The sequence below is a fragment of the Prinia subflava genome, chromosome 3 (genome assembly GCF_021018805.1).
Source record: "Prinia subflava isolate CZ2003 ecotype Zambia chromosome 3, Cam_Psub_1.2, whole genome shotgun sequence".
Classification (NCBI taxonomy): domain Eukaryota; kingdom Metazoa; phylum Chordata; class Aves; order Passeriformes; family Cisticolidae; genus Prinia; species Prinia subflava.
The window spans coordinates 9,462,325-9,485,219 of record NC_086249.1 but is presented as its reverse complement, the minus strand read 5'-3'; the positions used below and the strand labels follow the sequence as shown (position 1 = coordinate 9,485,219).

General features: G+C 41.5%; 1 protein-coding gene across 7 annotated transcripts in view; it reads right to left on the bottom strand.

Moving 5' to 3' along the window:
• The window catches only part of NRIP1 (nuclear receptor interacting protein 1), a 105,116-nt gene that overhangs the window by 66,523 nt on the left and 15,698 nt on the right, over positions 1–22,895 (bottom strand). For 2 of the 7 annotated variants that reach the window (XM_063393894.1, XM_063393899.1), the window contains exon 1: positions 6,164–6,322. The exons of 3 other annotated variants lie outside the window; for them this stretch is intronic. The gene's annotated coding sequence lies outside the window, so the exon portion shown is untranslated. Of the gene's footprint in view, positions 1–5,902; positions 6,044–6,163; positions 6,323–22,895 lie in introns of those variants that run through there. 2 more of the 7 variants (XM_063393898.1, XM_063393901.1) reach the window with 1 other exon arrangement.

Genomic DNA, 22,895 nt, shown 5'->3' with positions numbered 1-22,895 from the left:
TTTAAGAATAGTATATAACACTATTTAATTTTAGTTAGAAAATGTTATCCATTACAATAACAGAAGTTCTTCTCAGAATTTGTCTATTATTCTTAAGTGAAATTTTGCTAAAGGTTGCAAACTTACAGCTAGCCCAGATCATTCTTGTTTCTACCATTTCAGCCTTGTTGTGAAAAGCCTCATTATTAAAGGTCTTTGAGTTACCACCCAAGCAGCAATCTTCATAGACAACTTTAAATACAATAAAATAAACTTTAAAAATGAAAAAGAATAGACTTTCTCCACCACTTGGCTGAACTTTCCCCTCCCTCTTTCTGCTTGGCAATGGGAGAGTTCCTCTCCTTACTTCTTACACCTTTAGATTCTGCTCCAACAAAAAATGCATACAAAAGCTTTTTAAACACAGAATTCCTCTAGCACCAAGGACTCCACAGGTGGGTACACGTGGGTAGAGAACAGAGGGGGAAGAGTGGGGAGTGTGTGTGCTGGGGGCACATCTGAGCATTTCTCCCTCCAAAAAACCACTTGGGTCCAAGCCAGATTAGAAAAAACATGTAACTCTGACCACTGCAATGTGCTTGCTAACTGGGAAAAAAGATACAGGTGCTGATCAATGGGTCATCATCCACAAAAATCGCCTTTTCAAAGCTTTCAGGTACATGAAATAACACCAGCACGCTGGACTACTGCCAGCACCAGGACCCAACAAAAGATGCCCAACAACAGAGCCAATTAAGCTGAAAAATATGTAAATACCCTGGAATACTACATGTAGGTTCTACCTTAAATCCTTCTTCCATATACATCACAAAATGAAAAGCTAAGTTGCACCACAGAAGGGGCACAACTCTCAAAATTTGTATTCAATTAGGGAGGGAAAAAAAATCTACCATCACAGTAAAAATTAACAGAGAAATGACAGATATAGTGACAAAGCTGCTAATAAACATAGTTCAAAGCCTTCTCGACCCCACTTTACTGGAAGGGTAAATAAACTGGATGTGAAATCTTTTGTGGACAATGAAAAACAGGACAAAAGGTCCCAAAGAGCAGAAGATGGCAGCGGTATTAAAAAAAAATTCATCTTTTCAAGCCACCTGCATCAGAGAAAAACAGTTAATTCCAATATTACTGCTCTATACTACAGTAGACAAAATGTTTTTCACCACTGACAAGTGGGTGAATTTCATCATTTCTACTTCCAAGAGAAGAGAGATTGCTATGTAGTAGGGAAAAATACAAAACAAGACAAAACCTCACTCCATACAGCACTGCTATCAAGGTTCAATGTACAGATGGAATTTGCATTAGCTCAGCATTCAACAGTCTTTTTTTGTATTGTTACAAGTGACTACAAAAGGTTTATGAGAGTTCAGTGAAAAGACAACAACATGATTTGTTATTTTGGGGAAAAAAAATCCATATTCCTTTAATATGTTCTAAAAATTGAGGTGGAAAAAAAACACTGTTCTATAATAATATTTTATTCCTCAACACTTTGCCTCTGAACCACTTGCTTTAGACACCTTGTAGTTTTGGGGAATGTTGATTTATGTTGTTTTATAGACTACCAAACGCAGGACAGGTGATAACATGAACACTACCACCAAGACCTGTCTCCTTGGGAAAAACCATCATTTCCTTCGACATCTGAGGCAAGCCCTGCTTTTGACATCACTGAAAAGGCCTTTTCAGTTTATTTTCCCTCTCTCTTTTCACAGTAGGATGGGACACAGAGAAGAAGCAGAAAGCAGGCAGCTATGAATCTTAAAAGTTTGGTATGGAAAAAAAATCAGAACCGTACCAAGTCTAGAACCACTGAGGACAAAAATACTGTTGATCTGTGAGCAAGACTTACTGCTTGGATACATTTCAACACAGAACTTTGTGAACTGTTTTTCTGGGCAAATCAAATACTCCCACATCTGTTTTCAAATAATAGTTTCATCCAAGACGGCAACGTATTTTACATCTAGCACCTGATCTCTTCACAAGGACACCCTCACAACTTCCTTTCTTGTGGAAGAGGAAGATGAACCCCACAGAAGTCTTTCTCAACACCAAGCTTCTCTCGCCTTAGAAACCAGTGACTAAAACAGAAGATCTGCAGCTTCTGCTTTTAATCTGCTTCTGTCTACAAGCAAAATTGGTTTTCCTCTGCTGAAGGCAATGGTATTTAGAAATAAGTGGTATGAAAACAAAATTTCACTCAAGACAAGCAATTAAACAAGAGCAATGAGCTCCAATAACAATTTAAGTATGAGGAGACTATGCCAGGAGGGGTTTGACCCAAGCTAAAATGTCTAGCAACTGCTTCTTCCCCTTTCTACACATGAATATTTATTTACATGAGTTTTAGTTTCTATTCTCCTTCTTCAACCATCAAGCCAAGTGACCTGCAACAGACAGCCAAATAAATTACCAAATTAATTCTTTCAAGTGCTAAATAGGTCTGCTAGCATTTCCAAGTATTTGAAATAAATAATCCACAAACCCTCAAGAGCAGGCATTCATCTTTACCAAAAGAGTCCCTCTGCCCACTTTTCCCAAGGAATCTCTTCCCGCTGGGAAACACGTGAGTTCTCACATGATCCCAGATGTGCACCCAGAAGTACTGCCTGCCAACCCTTGTATGCTGTTTTCTAATTCAGTGTTTTCCAATGCAACCAGTGAATCCCTAAGACCAAAATGTCCAAAAGCAATGCCACAACCCCATTAAATACTTTCCCCCAGCCCTCCTCCTGTTTGCTGCAGGCAGGCTGGCACAGCTCAAATTTACTGTTCCTATGATTTTGGCCTGGTGGCAGGAAGAAAGAGCAAACCACAAACGCTGTTAACATTAACCTCTTTTAGTTCAAGACAGTTTAGACAGACTGTCAAATTTACGCTTTCTATCTTTTTTGTACATTCATGCATATTCTTTCACCCCTTGTTCAGGCTTCAGTCCCTACCTACGTACCTTTCTGCTTATTTGTCATCGCCTGCCCTCCTGAGCAGCAATGATTTACACCTCAAAATTTGCACTTCTTGCCCCAAAAGGGTTTTTATCCTTTTCAGTCCATAGGATAGCTATCCTATCAACCCTGCCTCCTGCTCATCACCCAAGCCATCCCTCAGCACGTGGGAGATGAGCCCTGCCCTGCCTGCAGGCTCCATGCATGGGAGGGCGGCCACCAAAGCCCCCCTGGAAAAGGGGCTTGTACCCCAAACCAGGCACCAGCTGGGAACCCCCCAGTCTCCCATGGATCCCCTCCACTCCCTGCACATTCCCACACAGGAAAAAGACACGCTACCACAAGACTTTTGGGGTTTGAGGTACAGGCAAGCTCTGAAGAGCTATTCTTAAAATGTTAATTCACAAAAAATCTTACGGTCCTCATGTCTTCTCTGATAGCTCTGCAAGGAGGTGTCAAGCACAGCCCTAGAGCAGGACAGCTGACTGGGGGAAATGCAACTCCCTGGCTTTGCCTTGGGCAAGTTTACACATGTGCTTGGCACAAGGCAAAACAGGGTTTATCTTTTATTATAGTCATGTCCTGCACTGTCACTGGTAACACTAACAGTGTTCTCACTGCTCATGATAATAAAGCCGGCATCATATAAACTTTTTGCCAATGTCCAAAGCCTGAAAAATAAAGTTAGCGCTACAGAGACAAGCTTTAAGTAAGCAAGACTTTGTCAATTCTTCTAAGCAAATCCTGCAACCAGCAAAGCTACAGGCAAACACAAGCACCATAAAGTTAATTCATGTTTGAGTCCTACAACTTTTACTGACTCACTTAAAAAAATTTCTTGATGCCTTTTATAGAACAAATTTACCCCAAACACAACTATCAAACACTGCAGGTGATACAGCCAGTGATTAGATCACTCTTTTAAGTTTACAATATAAAAACATTATTTACTTTTACTTCTTTATCAACATAGTTTTTATGACTATAATGAATTTGGATTAGCACATCTTTCACTTCAGAAAAAGAAACAAGTATGGGGAGCAGAGAAGAGCACGTTTTCATCTGCAATTTTCTGCCAAAAGACTAAAAGGGAAAAAACCTCAAAAACCTCAATCCAGCATCATTTGGCATTTGACTGCATGTTGTATTCTGTGCATGCACGGCCTACAAAAACCTGGAAGCCATAGACAGCCCTCGCTCATTAGATAACCCAGGAGCACAGGCCAGCCCAGCAGCGGGTCAGATTTCACCCTGCCCAAAACGTGCAGCCACTACTCCCTGCCTCTCCCCGCACTCACACAACACAAACACCTTCACACACGCAGTTCACTCATGACTAACTCGCTGTCTTCTTTGGAGTCCATGTCAATCCCGGCTCAGGAGACCACTGACAGAACAACAAGTCAAACTTCTCGACTGCAAGTTTGGGAAGACAGCTGCCTCAGACAGCAAAAACCCCAAAGCTGCCTGAACACTATTCTCGATGAGAACCTCTGCCTTCCAAGATGTTAGCTACTAATGCCCATAGAGTAGAATTACTCAGGTGCCATTAAATCTGATCCCAACCACAAGATATCCTCAGCTCAGAGAGCTTTTGTCATCTGGCATCTTAACGTGTCACTCTCTCATGTGTTCAGTCAGCCCTAGAAGCAGTAAATTGCATTTGTGTATTAAAGAAAATGTTTCCTACCCGCTCAGGAATACGCCACCCCCTTTCCACAAGTGACTGCTTCCTCCCCATAGGTCTTCGCAGACTGGATTCGCACTCTTTGTTAAATAAAGCTTTACGGTATCTCTGAACATTTATAGTGCCATGACTCAGTTAAATTCTAATCAGCCTGTGAGCTGTCTGACACTGCAGCAGGTCCCCTCAAAATAAAACGAGGAATAATATAGTCTCCAGATTCCAGAGAGATGAGGCAAAAGAGGACAACTTCCACTTCAGCCTTCTTACCAACAACACCCCAAAGGCAGAAATCCCACTGTTTTTCTCCAACACCTTAAACACCTGTCAAGCATTTTAGCTAAATCCTTCTTTAAATTAGAAGCCAAATAAATCACCAGGACACACAAGACACAAGAAGGGTGCAGCAGACACACAAGGCTGTCTGCCGGCTACAACGCTGCCCCCCGTTTTGCCCACACGACGTTTCCTTAGCTTTCGCTACCTTTCAACTTAATCACCCACTGACACTTAGAAAGAAGGGCCTCAAACAACACGTTCCGAAGGGAGAAACCGAGGGTGGAAGTGGGGAGGGGGAGAAAAAAATTTTAAAATTCACCTTTAGAGGGCTTCGCGGACACACACCAAAAAAAAAAAGACAAAAAAAAAAAACAACCACTCAACCGAACACTACGTCTGGAAAAGTAACCTTTAGTCTAGAAGGGAAACAGCGACGTCCCTGAGGAGCCCGAGGCGATGAGAAGGCATCTTTGGGGGGCGCAGGGAGCCGAGCCCGAGCCGCGGCCGAGCGCGGCCGGCGGCGGCAGCCCCGGGCTGGCTGCGGGCCCGCAGGTGGCGGCGGGCGGGCAGCGCCAGGGCCGGCAGGCGGCGGGGGCGGCGTGGCCTTGCCCGCAGCCCCGGCAGCGAGGCCGGGCGGCCGCGCCGCCGCAGCCGCCGCGCACCGAGCCCCGGCCCCGGCGATCGCTCGCACCGGGAGGGGCGGCGCGGGGTCCCCGCCGAAGGGGGGCCCGGGCGTGCGGCCGGCGCTCGGCCGAACACTCGCGGGTCCCGGGGGGGCTAGTAACTAGTAACTTTTTCCGTTCCGGCGGCTCCCCCAAACCCACCGCGGCCCGGCAAACTTTCCGCCCGCGCCGGGGGCGCCGCGGGGCGAGCGCCGCCGCGCGCCGGGCTCATCCCGGCATTGTTCCCCGGTGCCGCCGCCCGGCAGCGCGGCCCCGGCCCGCCCCGCTCGGCCATTTCCCCGGCGGAACAGCGCCGCACTCACCCCGCAGCCGCCGCGGCTCCTCCCGGCCGGGCTGCCCGAGCCCCCGGAGCCGCTCCGGCCGCAGCCGCCGCACGCCGCCCTGCCGCCGCGGCCGGTCCCGGCGCCGAGCTCCGGGGAAGCGGCGGCTGCCGGAGCCGAGGCGGGCGGAGGGGTCCCCGCGGCTGGAGGACAGGACAGGGCTGGACAGGGCAGGACGCGCCGCCTCCCGCCACCCCCGGGTCCGCGCGTCCCCCCCGCCCCGCGCATCCCCGCGGCACATACAGGGCGAGCCGAGCTCCGCTGCGCTGCTCCCCGCGGCTCGGGGCTCTGCTGCAATGCCTGCGAGGCTGACTTTCAAAGCCTAACCCGCAGCCGCGATCCTCCCTCTCCGCCTTCCACCTCGCCCGCCGCGGCGCAGCCCGGCCCCTCCCCGCGCCGCGCCATTCATCTCTCCAGCCAAGTTTCTTAACCCTTTGGTGCCCTCCCGGCAGGAGGCAGGGCGGGCTGCGGGCTGCGCCCCCCGCCCCGCCCTGGCCAGGGCAGGGCAGGGCGGCCGCGCCGCACGTACGCGAGTGCCATCGCCTCCTGCCCTCTCTAATTAATGTGACTGGAGTCGGAGACCCCCGGGAAACAAACTTACGAGCGACAGCACCGGAGGACCCGTATCTAGTGAAAACGGCAGCGGCTTAAAAATAACACTTTTTCTGTTGTTGTTCGGGTTTTTTTCTTTTTCCTTTCCCCCTTCGGCTGCTTTGGAATAATTGGCGGGGGAGGGCGCTTTTAGTGTTACCAGGGTTTATCGGTTTGGAGCTTACGTTTTCAGCCTTTCCTCCGAAAAAAACGCGCTAGAAACTTCAATTCTATATTATTATTATTATTATTATTATTATTATTATTATTATTATTATTATTATTATTGTTACGGCTGTTTTGAAGGAGAGGCTGGGATGCTCCCGGCAGCGGTCGGCGGCACGGCAGGGCAGCGGCCCCGGCACCTGCGGCCGCTCCCGGCGGCGCTGCCCCCGCCCGCTGCCCCCGCCCGCCCCCGGCCGCGGCCCGTGCCCGGCTCCCGGCGCCTCTCCCGGTCCTCGGCCCAGCCTCCCAAGCCACCGGGAGCGGGGAGCATCCCTGCCGGCTCTGCCGGGCGCCCGGCGGTCCCTGTGCCGCGGGGGAGGCAGGGCAGGCGGCGGGAAGCGCTTCCAGCATCGGGGGCAGAGCGGCTCATCCAAGCCATGCTCTCTGCCCACAAATTAATACGGTTTGGGAGGGGAAAACACCAACAAAACAACCCAGAGTTGGGCAGTGCTTCCCAAGAAGAGTCAGCCTTCCATTTTGGTAGGCGACATCCCCCAAACCTCTGCTGCCAGAAATCGCACTAAATGTCAAGTTGTTCTTTAGACTTTGCTGCTACCAAAGAGGAGAGTACGCAGAGATACAGGCTGAACTTGGCTGTATAAAGGAAGCTACAAAGTGCATGCGACCTTCATCGCACCTCCTGTGTGCCTGTGTTTAACAAATGTCTCGACGTGTCGCACGCTGTCTGCCTGACGCTTTACAGAATACTTCATGATACTTCTACAAGTCAAAGACTGATGAAAGAGAAACAAATCTGTTTGCAAGTCACATATAAACTGCGTGGTAATTACTGCACTAACACATGCCAACATTTTGGTTTTAAAACGCAGGTGAAATAAATGATCTAGTCAAGGGTGTTTTTAGTAAGAGACTGATACGGTTAAAGAGCACAGGAATTTCTGCTTTAAAGCAAGCAAAAGGGAGTCACATTTATGAGAAGCTAAATATTTTAACCAAGAGATACCATGAATGAAAGTAGATGTAGGAATGTTAAGCAAAACCTCTTTCACTTTGGAATGTACGGATTGTGTACAGGCTTAGAGTGGAGCTAGTAATGCATTACTTGACCTATTTTTTTAAGCCAATGAAAGATTTAGGTTAACTTCATCATGTGTTTTTAACCACTTTCTTCCAGACATGCAGCAGCATTTTCTAAAGCCATTGCATGTCACAGTGTTTATCCATGCTCTTTTTTTGAGAGCAGGAGTCTCATAATATAGCCTGATCGTACTTCCATTACTTCCATTAAAAGAATGAGTTTGCTCTTCATTTCCATTATAGGCTCATTAGCAAGTTTTGATCGTAAAGAAATTATCCTTAATTTTTTTTATTTCACAAAGAATCTTCATCTCAAATTTTTTTCAATGCTGAGCAGCTGAGTTATCTAGGGAAAAGGAAATTTTCTCATTACTGCAGCAATTTATCTGCTATTTCAATCAAGAGTGTCTGTAGTGGAGACGTCTTTCATTCTTAACCTTAGGGAACGTATTGCGTAGATGAGAGACCTACAAAATGAGGAGTCTTGGACAAGCAACAGAAAAAAATGTGTATGTGGAATATTTTTTAAACCTGTTGTTGTCAGGTAACATCTAGTTCCTTGAGAACAAAAGTTTCAGAAAGACACAATCAACTGAGACTGTATTAAATAATAAAACATATGGATTTAGTAGGTTATTTCCACTACTTAATAGTTGTATCACAATGAGTTGTGCCACTAGTTCATGTTTGCTAACTATGAGAATTCAAACAATATACCAAATAAATGCCCTGTACAAGTAAAGGAAAAATTCCATCCCACAGTGAAATCCATCTCTCAAGAAATATGAAAGTACTGATGTGTATTTTTTGGTCCTTCCTGAGCATTCTTCAACCAGACCTAAACACACACTCACTCCCTAAACATAAAAGGTGAGCATCCATGGCTGTACCTATTTACCATCTGTGGTTGGTGTCTATACCTTAACTTTCTTAGAGACATCACAAAACAGGACACTTGTTATATTTTTTAAGGGAATTCATCACTATAAGATGTTCTTAAATGGAAGGCCAATTGTGACAGGGAAGCATAAACTACCTTTACATCAGTTTTGGGAGGGAAAAACATTTCTATAGAGCTTATATTAGAACTCACTCCCAGAATTGCAAGCACTCAGTGGAGAGCTACTGGTGCCATACTTTATATAATCAGCAAACCACTAATATCAGCAGGTCACTTCTTTTTTATTGTTAATATATATATAAAATAATGCACCCCTCCTTTACAAGACAGAGAGGTATATTTTTGACCTAGGAAAACTTCTATCAAAATCAAAATATAACTATGAATCTGACATTCTTGAGAACAAAATCTGTGTGACCATTTAAAAAATGGCAAATAGCTGATGTACCTCCAACTTTTTTTTTTAATTATTATTAATTTTGGTGATTACATTACTGCATTTAAATATGATAAGCAAAGCTGCATCTTCAGTCACAAACTTTGTCTTTAACTTGCTGAAGCAAAATTGGTCTGTGCCATATGGTAAAAAGACACTTATTATTATCAAAAAGTAAACGCAAATGCTATTTTATTATTCCTAAACTTTTTAAAACTAATGTTAGCTTATTTTTAAATCACATAAGGGGCTTTGAAGAGCTTGGGAGAACTACAATTGCTTTTGATTTTTCTTTAAGGTTATCTCAGAATGCACCCTTAGCAGGCTCAAAAAGCTTCCCCCTCTGAAACTACCTTTTTCAATCACAATAATTAAGGCCTTGGTTTATGGCATCCAATCATGATATGAGAGGCTCAGGATGTGGTCGAGAAGCTAGCTAGCTTTACAGAAATGCATTTCCAGACTAAATCTTCCTCTAAAATAGTTTGTCAGCCTTACATAGACAAATAATGAAATTCTGTCCTTGACTCAGCCTAGTTCAATTCACATAATATGTCAGATTAGCCACCATTTCAAAGGTGCCTTCACAGAGGATTAAATCACCTAGTTGTTCCAGAATTTAAGGAGACACTTACACACACCACCCTCCCCCCCAAAAAATAGAAAATAAAAAGAAAAAAGGAATTATTATGAATCCTGCTTATTCAATAAAGGACTTCAGAGGAGGTTTCCTTAAGTCGATGAGCATCATGGAATGGTGTTCATCCATAAATCTGAAGCAGTAAGGTACAAAAGTCTGCTGTTCTTCAGGAGTACTATCTGGGAATATCTGAAATCAGTGGGAACCCTGCAAGTGTTATCAGAGGAAGAACTGGTCCAGGGGAGGGTTCCTGCAAGGGATACTGAAGGGCATCTCCTGCTTTCCTCGTGACAGCAGCAAGTCTGCAACTGTTGGTGGTGGAGTTGAATTACACAATAACATGTAAAAGGAAGAGTAGTACATTCTGCAGCTGAAAGTTATAAAAACTAAACACCACTGCTTTTTCATCAACCTACGTTTAAAATTATAAATGTATTTGTATGCATACATATATCATTCCCTACTGGAGCTGTTTCCCACTTCCTTTTTCTTGGTTGTTTTTCTTTAATTACAGTTTCTACTTCCATTTTTACAAGTACTTCCAAGCAGGTCATCTGAGAGGAATGTACCCTTAGCAGCTCAAATTAATTTTTTTCTAGCATTATTTAAAAGTAGACGTCAGGCCGTGACTATTTGTTCTAAGAGTAAGTAATAAGCAAAGGGCCAGATGCTAGAGTCTTTTCAATTACAGAAACATTTAAAGACAGCTGTACCATATAAACTCTCATGGAGGAATCATATGCTTGCAGCATCTGGTGGGTTTTGGCCATGCCTCCAGCACGCCGTATCTGTTCTGAGGCACGAGCTAGGGTGACGCTTACTTTGACATGTGTGTTTTTGGGGTAGGGGTGTGCAGTCTTTTGACCCTAAACTCAGACCAACCCTTCAAGCCTTACATTTAGTGGCAGGAAATAAACACTGCTTTCAGCCCCTGTAACCTCTTTAATAGAAGAGTCGAGGGGGGTGGTGCTAAATGACTACCTTACATTAGTTATTGTACCAGAACAAAATACCAGGATTTTTATCCAGAAGAGAGCATCCTGTACTTGTGAATTTTCTGCAATTCCATCCCACTTGCACAAACATGAAGAATATATTTGTGAGAACATTGTTCTGATGAGTCACGTTCCTGGTACTGTCCAGAAAATAACCATGCTGGAGTGCCTGTTCATAAACTGGCATGAGAAAGGACCAGCAGAGCAGGTATTTACACCACATAAACACTGCTCCTACTTGTGGGTCGATGGCCATGCAAAGATAACGTTTGAGAAGGTCATAGGCATGTAGCTGAAACTGCTCAGAATGTTCATTTTCCGTGCAGAATTTGTATTTGCCTCTTTTCTCTGACAAAGGAGTTCCCCATGTCAGCAGTGACAGATTGAAAGAGGACTGAAGAATCATGCCCTCTCTCACACTCTGCTTTCAGAAGTTACTCTCAGTAACAATTTTGTTTCACAGCCCCGTTTCTCTGGCTGGCTAATATGAGCTCTGGGTAACCCTTTGTCATGGTTCTCATGATGACACAAGCCATGCTGTTCAAACAGTACGTTCTGAAATGAAATGAACAGTATGTACAAATTATACACACAGGACCTGGCAGCCAATACCACACTGCAAATGAATAAAGTTCTGGAGAGGACCATTAGGAAGCACCTAAAAAAGCAAAGCTTAAGTGTCCTGTGTTTGCCCTTCAAAATAACACAGGTGCTGGACCCAACATTTTAAAATACATGAACACTTTAACTACGTATTAAAATTGCAATAATATTCTTTAGTACAAATGATACTAAGTGCTCTGACTCAAGTACAGGAAACTGCTGTGTTAAGCTAAACTGTGCATCTCATGTATTTTTATTAAATCTATTTCCCTCCCCTCATATTAGCTTATGTACAACTAAAAATTTCTGAAGAAAATCTGGCTTCTTTGTCTAGGTACCTAAAAGGGACTGTTTTGAAAACATGGTTCCTGTTCTGAGGATTAAATATTCTCCAAAAAAATGTTGCTTATTTAGCTAACATCACAAATTTAGTCACAAGTGATTAATTAGTGTTTCCGTTTACATACAGATGCCTAATGAGAAAATCTATTTAAATTGTGTATCAAAAAACTTAAAGAACTCAAATCACTGGGCCATGTAAAGTTAGATAAGTTTCTGCTTGATTGTATTTTACATGAAGGGTTTATCAGAATCATATTAGCTGTGCTTTTATAACTGATCCAACTATATATCTTTGCATATTTTTATTAGCATAAAAATATTGAGGTTTTATTAGGAGGCATTAGCTCCACTAAATGTTAGGTATATAACAAATCCAGCTTTGATGCTGTTGATCATCACACCAGCAGTTTACATCTGACATAAAACGGTCAGAGGCATAGGAGTGACTCAAGTCACCATAAACCACAAAGCAACAGCTCTGTTCACATAAGTTACATCCCCTCACAGAGCTGGGACATTTCCCTTCCACTTTTTGCATATATTTTAGAGAGCTGCCTAGCCTAAACTGCTCTTGCTTTAAAAGGAGTGGGAACGTGAGGATACTGCCATATATAAACAGCAGATACCATGCCCTGTTTCTATATATGTAATTCTAATTTTGGAATAATTGCATCTCTTTTTTCTTGTTTGATATATGATTTTTTAAAAAGGGTGGAAGTATTTTCTATGGAGAAGAAAATTCATTCTGGGTTTTGATGACTTGGCACAGAGAATATCTGGGTTACATTCTTAATTTGAGCAACATCCGTTTTGCTGCATTACAGTGCCCAAAACAACTACTTTAAATAAAAGCCTGAGCAGAGAAAATAATTGCATTTTGTTCACAATTGGAAAGTTTTGTTTTATGTTTATTAGGTTTGGAAATAACATTTTAAGTTTAACCTGCTGAATTTTATCACTTTATGTTGTTAGTGGGAAAGTGAACAGTTGTAGGGGGGAGAAGTGTTTGGAAGGTTTCATTTTGATTCTTATTAATTTTTTTTCTTTATTGTAGTTTTGTTAATAAACCTGTTTTTATCCCTTTTAAGTTTTGAGCCTGCTTTGCTTTTCTCTCAATCCTATTTCACAGCAGAAAAAGAGTAACTAATTCTAATGGGCAGTCAGACCACTACACTAATTTTGGGAAACAGAAATTGGTGAATGTGAAACCACTACACCCTCTGTGCCCACCTTTTGCTTTGTTTTGTTACTTTATTTAGGAAGAATACTGTCATCTTATACAAGATGCAAATGCATCCATGTTTTTCTGAAAAACTCCTTTCAAAATTATTCTGTTTACCTAAAATCTCTTCTTTGATGTAAACTCAAACTCTTGTTATATCGTACCATTGTTAACTTGCTTAATATAAGGGTAGGGACTCACATTGCTCCTTACAGGCAGCTCCTAAAATATGTTATGTTCTACATCCCCAATAACTCTTAAATTTTTGAATGGCCTGGCCTATCGTCTACAAGCAGAAACACACAAAAATAGTTGCTTGAAAAAATGTGTTAAAAAAAAAAAAAAAAAAGAAAAAGAAGAATTGTCTGTGTGGCTTGCCTAGAGCAGATTTAAACTCTTGAAAAGGTGATCACTGGACACAATTATTTAACAAATAATTATTAAGCAGTTAAACTGGCCAACAACAACAAAAAAAGGTTGAGACAACAAAAAATAATTAAAACCATAAACATTTGTTCACCTCTCCCAAGCCACTTTAAGTACCAGTTATTTGTAATTTTCCACTCATGCTGTCTGATTAATGTCGCTCCTACAGATGCTTAAAGAAAGCTAATAAATGACAAAATAAATCAGATAAATTCTTGGATTTTTGAAACAAGGAGTTTCATGTGCTTTCCAGAATTATTACTTCAATTGCAAATAGATTTTGTTCATGTCCTTTCTATTAAAAAAAAAGAAAAGGTATAAACAATTTGCTGTGTTATGATTCTCACTATTCTCTACCGAAATTCTCTTTTCCAGTATGAGAGATGTGCTGCAATTCCAGTAATAAGCTGTACTTGGATTTATGAGCAAAACAGTGTAAATCATGACATGAAGACATGCAATTTTGTTTTCTATGACTCATCAGCTTTTTCCCAGTTCCCACTTTGATATCCAAAAACCCCACCTTTTTTTCCCCCTATGGAATAAATTGTATGGCCCAAACACTCCAAACGAGAATACTTTTCCTCCAACTGCGCAGCTGTTCTCTTCTGATTTTTCATTCTTTCTTTCCCCTATCTCTTCTCTGAGAGCTGAAATATCACTGAACATTTTCACTGACATTTTCTGATCCTGCTAGAATGCTTCTGGTAGAAAGAAAATCTATAAACCAGGAAATAAAAAGTAATCTACCAATTTTTTCCTAAATTCTCAAAAATTGATAAAAAAATAATGATTTGCAGAATGTGTCATCCCATTATTTGGTTAAATTGTCTTTTTATTGTCCCTTTTGGGCTTAAATGAAAAAAAAAAAAAAAGATGAGTAGTAATAAGCATTATTTGGTTGCTTGAATTCAGAAGAAAACAAGAAGTGCTGCACCATGCAATAATTCTGTTTAAGTTGATACACAACATGAAGCATAAAATCCCTCCAAGAACTTCTGTGTTATTTTACATCCCCAGAAACCAGCATCACCAAAAGACATAAGGGATTTGCTTTTGACTTCAGTGAGTATGGAAACAGATTATATATTTTGGGTGGGGTTCCCACTGCTTAAAATTTTTAGCAGGACAGCAAAGAGATGTAACCTTCTCCTAAAGACAGGCTCTCATACACCAGCTACTCTCATTTTGCTATATCTTAATGTTCTTCTTGAATGACTGAGGAGCTTTATCTTCCTGTTTGGCACAGTTCTAAATTGGCTTAAATTGTATTTATCCAACATTTACCTGCATTATATTTTCAAGGGTAATTTGTGTCCTTCTCCCAGAGCATTTTATTTTTTGTGCTCTGTAGGGTTCCACTCTGGCCCTGTTCTTACTCAGCAATCTGAAGCTGCCTGTGAGCAGTGTTGGTCATTGGCATGGTCCTGGATTTCACTTCTGTGCTGACAAGACACAGATATTGTCAACCAAACCAGCAATTTCAGGCGATGCTATTACCATATTGACAAGCTGGTAAGCATAAAAGCCTCTACAAGCATCAATTTTCTTCAGTTAAAATCAGAGAAAAGCCCTGAGCTGTTCATGGCTGGCTCTTGCCATCAACCCCCACTCACTTGAACTCCTAACCCAGCTTTAAAATTCAACGTAGGTTCATTGGCTAAAAACACTATATGTTTTATGACTGCAAGCTCCTCTTTCAGTGTTGCAGTCAAAGGATTAAGGCTTTTTCCTTTTAGTTGAACTAAATGTACTTTGCTTCTTGCTCACTCATGCCTTTATGTTCCCTAGGCTAGATTATTTCAATGCCCAGCTTGTTGATCTGCCAAGGAGGCCGATTGTCAAATTTCATCTTGTGTAGCAAGTGCTGTTTCCAGTGCAAGTATTGTACAGACTAATGCATGTTTCATACCTGCTGTTCTCTCATGGTGGCTGCTAATACACCACAAAATCTATTTAAGCTATTACTGCTTTTGTACTACTAAGTTTCTTTGTGAACTTTGACTTATTCTAAGAGATATTTGTCAGGAGGCTGATTCTACCAGGCTAAGGTAACAGAACCTTTATAACTGACTTCAGACAAAAAAAAAAGGATTTAAACCCACATATTATCTACTTGTGATTGTAAAGCTATTGCTGGGGCACTGGGTGGTGGATTTCTGCTCGTATCCCATATATATTTCAGAAAGTGTTGGCATATCCCAACTGGCAGATTCAGTGGCACTTTTCAGCTCCTGAATCCCGGTGCTTGTGCACTATGGCTGTACCCTACGTATTGAAATAAAACTATGTATAGGCACTGCTTCTTTGCAAAGTCAGATTTTCTTCTAAAGGAGTGCTTCTCATGCATCATCACCCTTCTGATCATCCACCAGGCTGATCAGAGCACTGGGACTGACAGGGGCAGTCTGGGCTGCTCTGCCTGGTGATGGTCTGAGTATGCTCACAATTTGAATAGCTTTCTGAGAGGTTCTGGCTTCAGCTATGTCTGCCATGAAATGCTTAATAAGTGTTTAATGTCTAAGCTGTTTAATTTTATTTTGGTTTTTCCTGTGAAAAAGAAAATGTTAAGAGTTTTGTTCCTGGGACTTGGCTTTTAAATGACCAGAAATGAAACCTACCAAAATAATGTCATTAGAACCTTTCCTGAGCACACAGAACTTCAAGAGTGAGTGCTGGAGAGTGAGAGGATTTATAACTCTCTGGCATTGACAACAAAGGTAATTTCACGACAGACTGCAGAACTTACTTGTTTATAGGAAGTCCGTACAAGAATAAGAATTTCTGCACAAAGGAATGCCACCATTTAAAAGGAAAAGATCAGTTGTAGAACCCTAAAGTTGTAGCTAAGGATATGGCCCTACAGGGATTACACTGAAGATTAAAATATTTTTGTTCTAGTGTCTGCTGTAATGAGAATGCATGTAGAGATAAACTGACAGAGCTGAGAAGTATTTAATTTAGATGGAAGCCTACAAAAATTAATGTGAAAATGAGAATTGCTTTGGGGTAATAGATTGAGGGTACAAAACTCGTTTTTTAAGTGTTAACCTTTTACATGACAGCGTTATGCTGTAATTAAAATGGCAGCATTCTTTGTCTGGGAAATTTATTTTATGTTCTTAATTGTTTTGTAATTCCTACATTATGGGGTTTTTTTTTCTGGCAACTTCTGACTGACAGAAGTCAAGGATTTTTCATATCAATACAATGGAATGAGTGAGCTTCATTGTACTGAGCAAAAGATTAAGCAGCAACTTGTTTTAATTGTTGTAAATTATTAAATTAAACTCCTCTCGAACATTAATATTTGTTCTGGTCTATCATGAATATGAACATGGAAAATCAATTTATTTCTTTCTAGTAACTGGATCCTTAAGAACTTACCCCAAACTTTGAGCCACTTTGATGTTCAAAGGCTGAGATCAGAGATGAGAAGAAAAAGAATGGAGACCTCTTCACAATATTTTTACCTTTGAAGTCTCAGGTTAAAAGTACTATTTCTGTGTGCTTAAACAAGCAAGAGAATGAAGGATAAGATCATGAATTATGATAACAGACAAGTGACAAATGTTTTGCATGAAGTACTTTTCCTTGTCGGGAGAGAGAATGTTCTTCTAAGAGATTTCCAAAGCGATTGGCAATTTGTAGAGTCAATTATTGGCAAGGAAAAGATACATACTGTATTTGGGTTTAACTGTTTAAGTGGGAATAAAAGATTCATTTGGAACCTTTCCCCTTGTTTCCCTCTACATTCCATACAAGTGGTAGCAAACACGCACATTATCCAACTGTCAACAAATCCCCTAGACTCAAGCCTGGAACAGTACATCCCACATCTCCCCCATGAAAATCTTTCATGAAAGCTCCTCTGTCATTCAAGATCATACTATTCCCTCCTCTATTTATTTCTAAGTGTCACTCAGCTCCATTCCACCAGCTTGGAAAAACGTCAAGAACTTTTATCTTCAGAGTCAGTTGCCAGTTCTGTTTAGTGAACAAGCCAGCAGGGACCTCTGGTGCCATCAATGCAGCTCCGTCAATGCCCCTCTCTTTGGGGATGGAGTGCATCATTACCCCGATGGCTGGACAGAAAAAAGCTGCATTTTCAGAATAGTTCTCAGGGAGCACTTACTGGAAATCTCCTCCCTTGAGACAGACTATTGGCAACAAGGTTCGCTGCTGTGACATGAGGTATTGCATCAAGGCCCAATCCTGCCACTAATAAAGTTAGTGGGAAACGTGCCATTCTTTTCAAGTGAAGTCAACAGGATTAGTGTAACAAATCAGGGCTAAAAAACCTACCTTGCATCTGCAAATGCAAATGGAAAGTCGTGTCCCAAGTGAGAATGTCATTTTATGTCTGGTTTCAGAATCTGGCAATGTGTCAAATCAGAATGAGTCCCTTCCCCAAATTTACAATTTACATTATAGAAAAGGGAAGTTTTATTTTCACATTGCAACACTTCCATATTTGGTGTTGGTGGTATTTATTTAAGTTTGCATCTAAAATAAGCCCAGAACAGACTGTTTCAGTGTTGGATTTCTTTTTCCTCTTTAAAAAAACCCAATTAAGTTTCCTCTAATACAAGGCATATGCATTGTACAGATTTTAATTCTTCACGAAACTATTTTCTGGTAGATGCTTCTCTGTATGCTTTTCCTTAATCAGCTCTAGCAGACTCTTTTAATTACCAACAGACACATCACACAGCTGTGCTAGGAAACATTACTCAACCTGCTCAGCCTGGATGGAGAATTTCTGTTGATGTCAGCTGTCAGACCCACAGGCTCTCGACTGCACTAACAGGTAACAGTCCCACTCTCTTGGCAAGGGACCTTTTCCTATCGAGAAATAACATGGTGCTGGGTTATTTTAATTTATATATTAATATATGTATGTGTGTGTGTGTGAGAGAGAGAGAGAGAGAGAGAGAGTTGGTTAATTTTTTTCCTAAGATATTATCATACTTGGCAATACCGGCTTTAATTCTACTAAATGACAGAACTGGATTGTCATCATTTTTAATGGGTAAAATCTATGCACTTCGTCAGAGGTGCTGTAAAATCTAATCAGAAATTAGAGTGTAAAATTAATAGGCCTATATTCCCTATAATGCTGTTTTATAAATCTGGAACTGTAGCAGATTTGGAGTTTCACACACGGTGCAATTCAGTAGCGGTGGAATCTTCAGTTAAAACAAATAACATGTGCAGTAACTGGTTCCCCATGCTAAAGAGCTTCTGGCTGTGTTTTGTTTTGAGGGTTAGGGTACCAAATGCTATCATTCCCTGCCTGGGCTGTCATTTGAGTGTGTTTCTGTACCACAGCTAGAGGCCGTGGGATAATTTCCTCCGCAGTTCATTTTTATGCAGTAGAGGTTAAGAATGGCTGAGACACTGCTTTTGACCACGCAGCCCTGCGGTGCCAATACCCAGGTGACAGAAGGGCAGTGCTGGGTCACTCAGGGAGGAGTGACGGGCAGAAATGGGCAGCAGAACAGCGCTGTGAGGAGGGGAGCAGCGCCAGCAGCTGCCCAGCGGTGCCGGCTCCGGGAGCCAGGCGTGGGGAGGGAGGCGGGCGAGGGCTGCCAGCGTCTCCCCGGCCTGCCCCTGGCACCGAGGCACAGCGCCTGGGCCCAGGCTGCACTCCCCCGAGCCCGATGGGCACAGCCCAGGCGGGACCGGGCAGGATTGTCCTGCCGTGCGAGCAGCAGCGGGCCAGGGGCTGCGGAGCGCAGCCTCCCCCGCCCCGGCGGGACCGGGCAATCTGGCGGGACACGCGTGACATATGTGACATTATGTAAGGAGCGGCTGCTGCCGTGAGCCGTGGCAGGGCGGCGATGAGAGGCAGCAAAGCCGCCTTCCCTGGGCTGCAATGAGTCCTTCCGGAGGTAATCGGCACCGTTCTAACGCCGGGCACCTCCCGTGTAATGATGGTGCAGTGTTACCATAAAACCTCAGGGATCATCTGCAGAAACATTCCTTACGCCGGGGCTCTCTGTGGAGAGATACTACTAAAAACTGTGTGAGGGGAAGATTAAGTAGGCAAGAGCATAAAAGCAGATTATAGAGCAAATACACTCTTGTAGATCGGTTCAAGAAGAAGGCAGAAGCTCACACTCGTGATTCTCCTGCCAAATTCCGTAATAGCAGGCAGATTCCTTCACCACTTTTCCCACCTCAGTTTCCCAGATGTGGAATGCCTGTTTCAACTCTCTACCTCATCTAAATGCTGTAATACAACAGAAATACCTTCACTGCTGTCTAGCCTATGGAATCTGGATCTCAGTTTAGCGTTCAAACTTGCAGCAAACAATCATCAACATATAAATACGTTTCCTTTGGGGTTTGGATTATCTACTCTTTTCTTGTAGACTCTACAATTCATGCCATCCCAAGAAAAAAGTGTTTGCCAAAGGCAAAAGAGGAAAACCTTTTTTAACAACCTAATTGAGAATAAAACACAATGAAAAAGATTTTTAAAAAAATCCAGTTGTAAAAATCTTCAGTAATATTTCTTTATATTAATAAAGCCATTGCCTGAAGTAATCCCGTCTTACACCATTAGTGCACAGCAACACAAAACAAGGTGCAAACCTTTGACAAAGAACTTAAAGGAATGAATCTGTAACAAGGAATGCACTTTCTCTCTGTGATAATTGCACATTTAAGGGGCCTCTGCTTTACCAGTGGCAATTCCAAGTGACAATGCCCGGCTTAGTGCTGTTGTCTTTTAGCTACTATTATAGAAATTGTAGCTACACAAATTTGAAAGTGAGCAATTTTATGAACTTAATTGCGTAACACTGTTTATGAATTTAAACGACACAATTAATGTATTATTCACAGACATGCATAATGGACTCTTTGTATTGAATGATGGTTTAAGAAAAAAATGTAGCTGATTTTGGAGCTACAATGATTGATTTATGAGGTAAAATTAAAAGTGCTAAGTATGTATTACTTTTCTATTCACCAGCTAAGTGGATGGGGGTGATATGAAAAATATCTATATATAACTAATTGCAATGCATGGATATCAAGGAATCGGAGAAATTATTTAAAGCAAAGCAAAAGGATTACCCTAGAAGTAAATGGTGAAGATTTAAGAAGGGCAATTGGCTATCAAGGGAAACCAGACAAGAATTAGATGTTCTTGCCTATAAAAACCTTCTCTAATATAAGGTAATGGAAGCTTTATTCTTAGAAATTTTGAAACAGCTGGATCGAACAATATCAAATTAAAAGACAGCACTCCAGTAACATCTCTCATTAATATCTTGCTTTTTAAGTAATGGTAGGACTTTAAATGAAATGGTACTGAATATGAATAATGGAAACTACCTGCCTCTAATGAAGAAAGGACCTCTGTGGTACCAAGGGATCTGACTTCTTTGTACTTACCAAGAAGTACTGGAAGTACTTTCCATTTTTAATTCATTTGGAAGGAAAAAAAATTATATCATTATACATGGTGAATATCATACAAGTTCACAGGCAGTTCCATTTAAAAGCTTTAAACCAAGAAAAAATTTAGTTACTTAAGATAAAAAAACCATGCCCTGCTATTCTGCTGTAGCTTTTTATACTAACAGATTTTAATTGAACAACAGATTGAAGGAGGTACTTGTTTTATTTCATTCTCTGAGCTGACAGCTTAACAAAAATACGTAAAACCATATTAATGAATGGGGCCAGTTTGGAAGAAACACTCCAAAACAATGCACTAAACTTGCTGCTTCCACCATCCTCTTCACTTCTACCAAGCAAAAGAGTCTGCATACGCTGTTAGCTAAATCCTGTGAACACTTTGCCATCCCTTATTTCAGCTAGCCTGCTTCAGGGTAAAAAAAACCATCTACAGGAAAACGACTCTAGTAAAGGACAGTTCCTCTACTCAAAGGGCAGAGGGAGATGGGTTTAGCAAGGAAGTTTGTATAATTTAATAAAAAAGTTAATCTATGTGTTTCCATATTGATGAGTCTTGATTAAAGCTCTAAAATTAAGGAAGGTTCACATTTCTGTGAAACAGCCATGAACAGCAGAATATAATATAACTTACCTTTAAGCTAGAGCTAAATAGCACATTTTTCCTAGACTGGCAACTCTCACACATTTTTACATAGAAGCAAGACAGATGGATTACTTAGTACTTTGATTTTAGATACCAAATTCCATCCAAATTCCATTCCAAAATATTACAAAGCAAAAACACTGCATCAGCATGGAAATTATTATCCCTGAAGTTTTTGATAGGCAAAATTAAGTAAAATTCTCCCAGATCTTGTGATTTTTCTGTTGAACACACATACATATATACTATATATATATATTCCTATACTACACCATTTTGTGTATAAACAGTGTAACAAATATAGCATATACAAAAGCAGTTTTCTTTTCACTCAGATTCACATTATTGTCTATACCATATGACTTGCAACTGGTAAAGAATCAACTTCAGTTCATTTTGCAACTCAGCTTTGTACTCCTCATCCATTTATTCTCCTGCCAAAGCAACCTGACCCTTCTTCCACCCGAACATTAACACGCATTATAAGTTTCAATTCTTCCTCTTTCTGGAAATTTATCTTCATACTTTGTGAACTTTGTAACTCATATTTTCATCAAGTTTCAGTCACAACACTCTTATGGGTCTGAGTGACCGCATTTTGAGTGTGTTTACACTCTTATGTCATGTGTGCCAGAACGACATTATGAACTCCCATAAAAAAAAGCAGACCACGCATACAGTATATCAATAATGTTTATAACATGTTACATAGAAATTAAATGGAAGTTCTGACACTACTGCCTTTTCCAGTATAATTTATCAAACTTGTGGCCACCAATTTGAAATGTTTATACATGCTAACAGTTCTGTTCACCCACTCCACTGGCTCAGACATGGCAATACTCTCCCTAAGAAAGGATGGCCATTAGGCACAGTATGACAACTAATGGAAAGTAGAAGCTCACGTTTTGCAATCTAGTAAAATACAATAGAAGGCCAGTTTACAAATAAATAGCTGCAGTTGTCATAAATAAAATAAAAAATAAAAAAATTATGTGCTAGATTTTATTTGTTATTTAGTAGATTAGAATACTCTCTACTACAGATGACCTGGTGGCTGTCTAGGATTACAAACTGGATCATGGGCTATCCAGCCCAAAGGTTAGGGCCTGTGTCCAGAACTGGGAAATGAGCCGAAGGTTCATGGCCAAAAACCAGGAACCAGAAAGTCAAACCAAGGGTCAGCAGCCAGAGATAGGAATAAGCATCTGCCCAGGAATCACGACCTGAAATCAGAAACCCACAAGAAGAAACTGCAACCACAGGACACAGTGCAGAGGTGGTTCTGAAAATATACACTGTGATGTGTGAGAGGATGCGCCAGGGTTCCACTCAGAGAACTTCTGAGCCATGGCTGATGTGCTCTGCCTAATGGGTCCAAACTGCAGAGACCCTGATCTACTAATACAGAAGAAGGTCTTCTCACAGACTAGCAAATTTTACCTGAAAAACATGGCAAATAAACCAGCCTTCTACCCT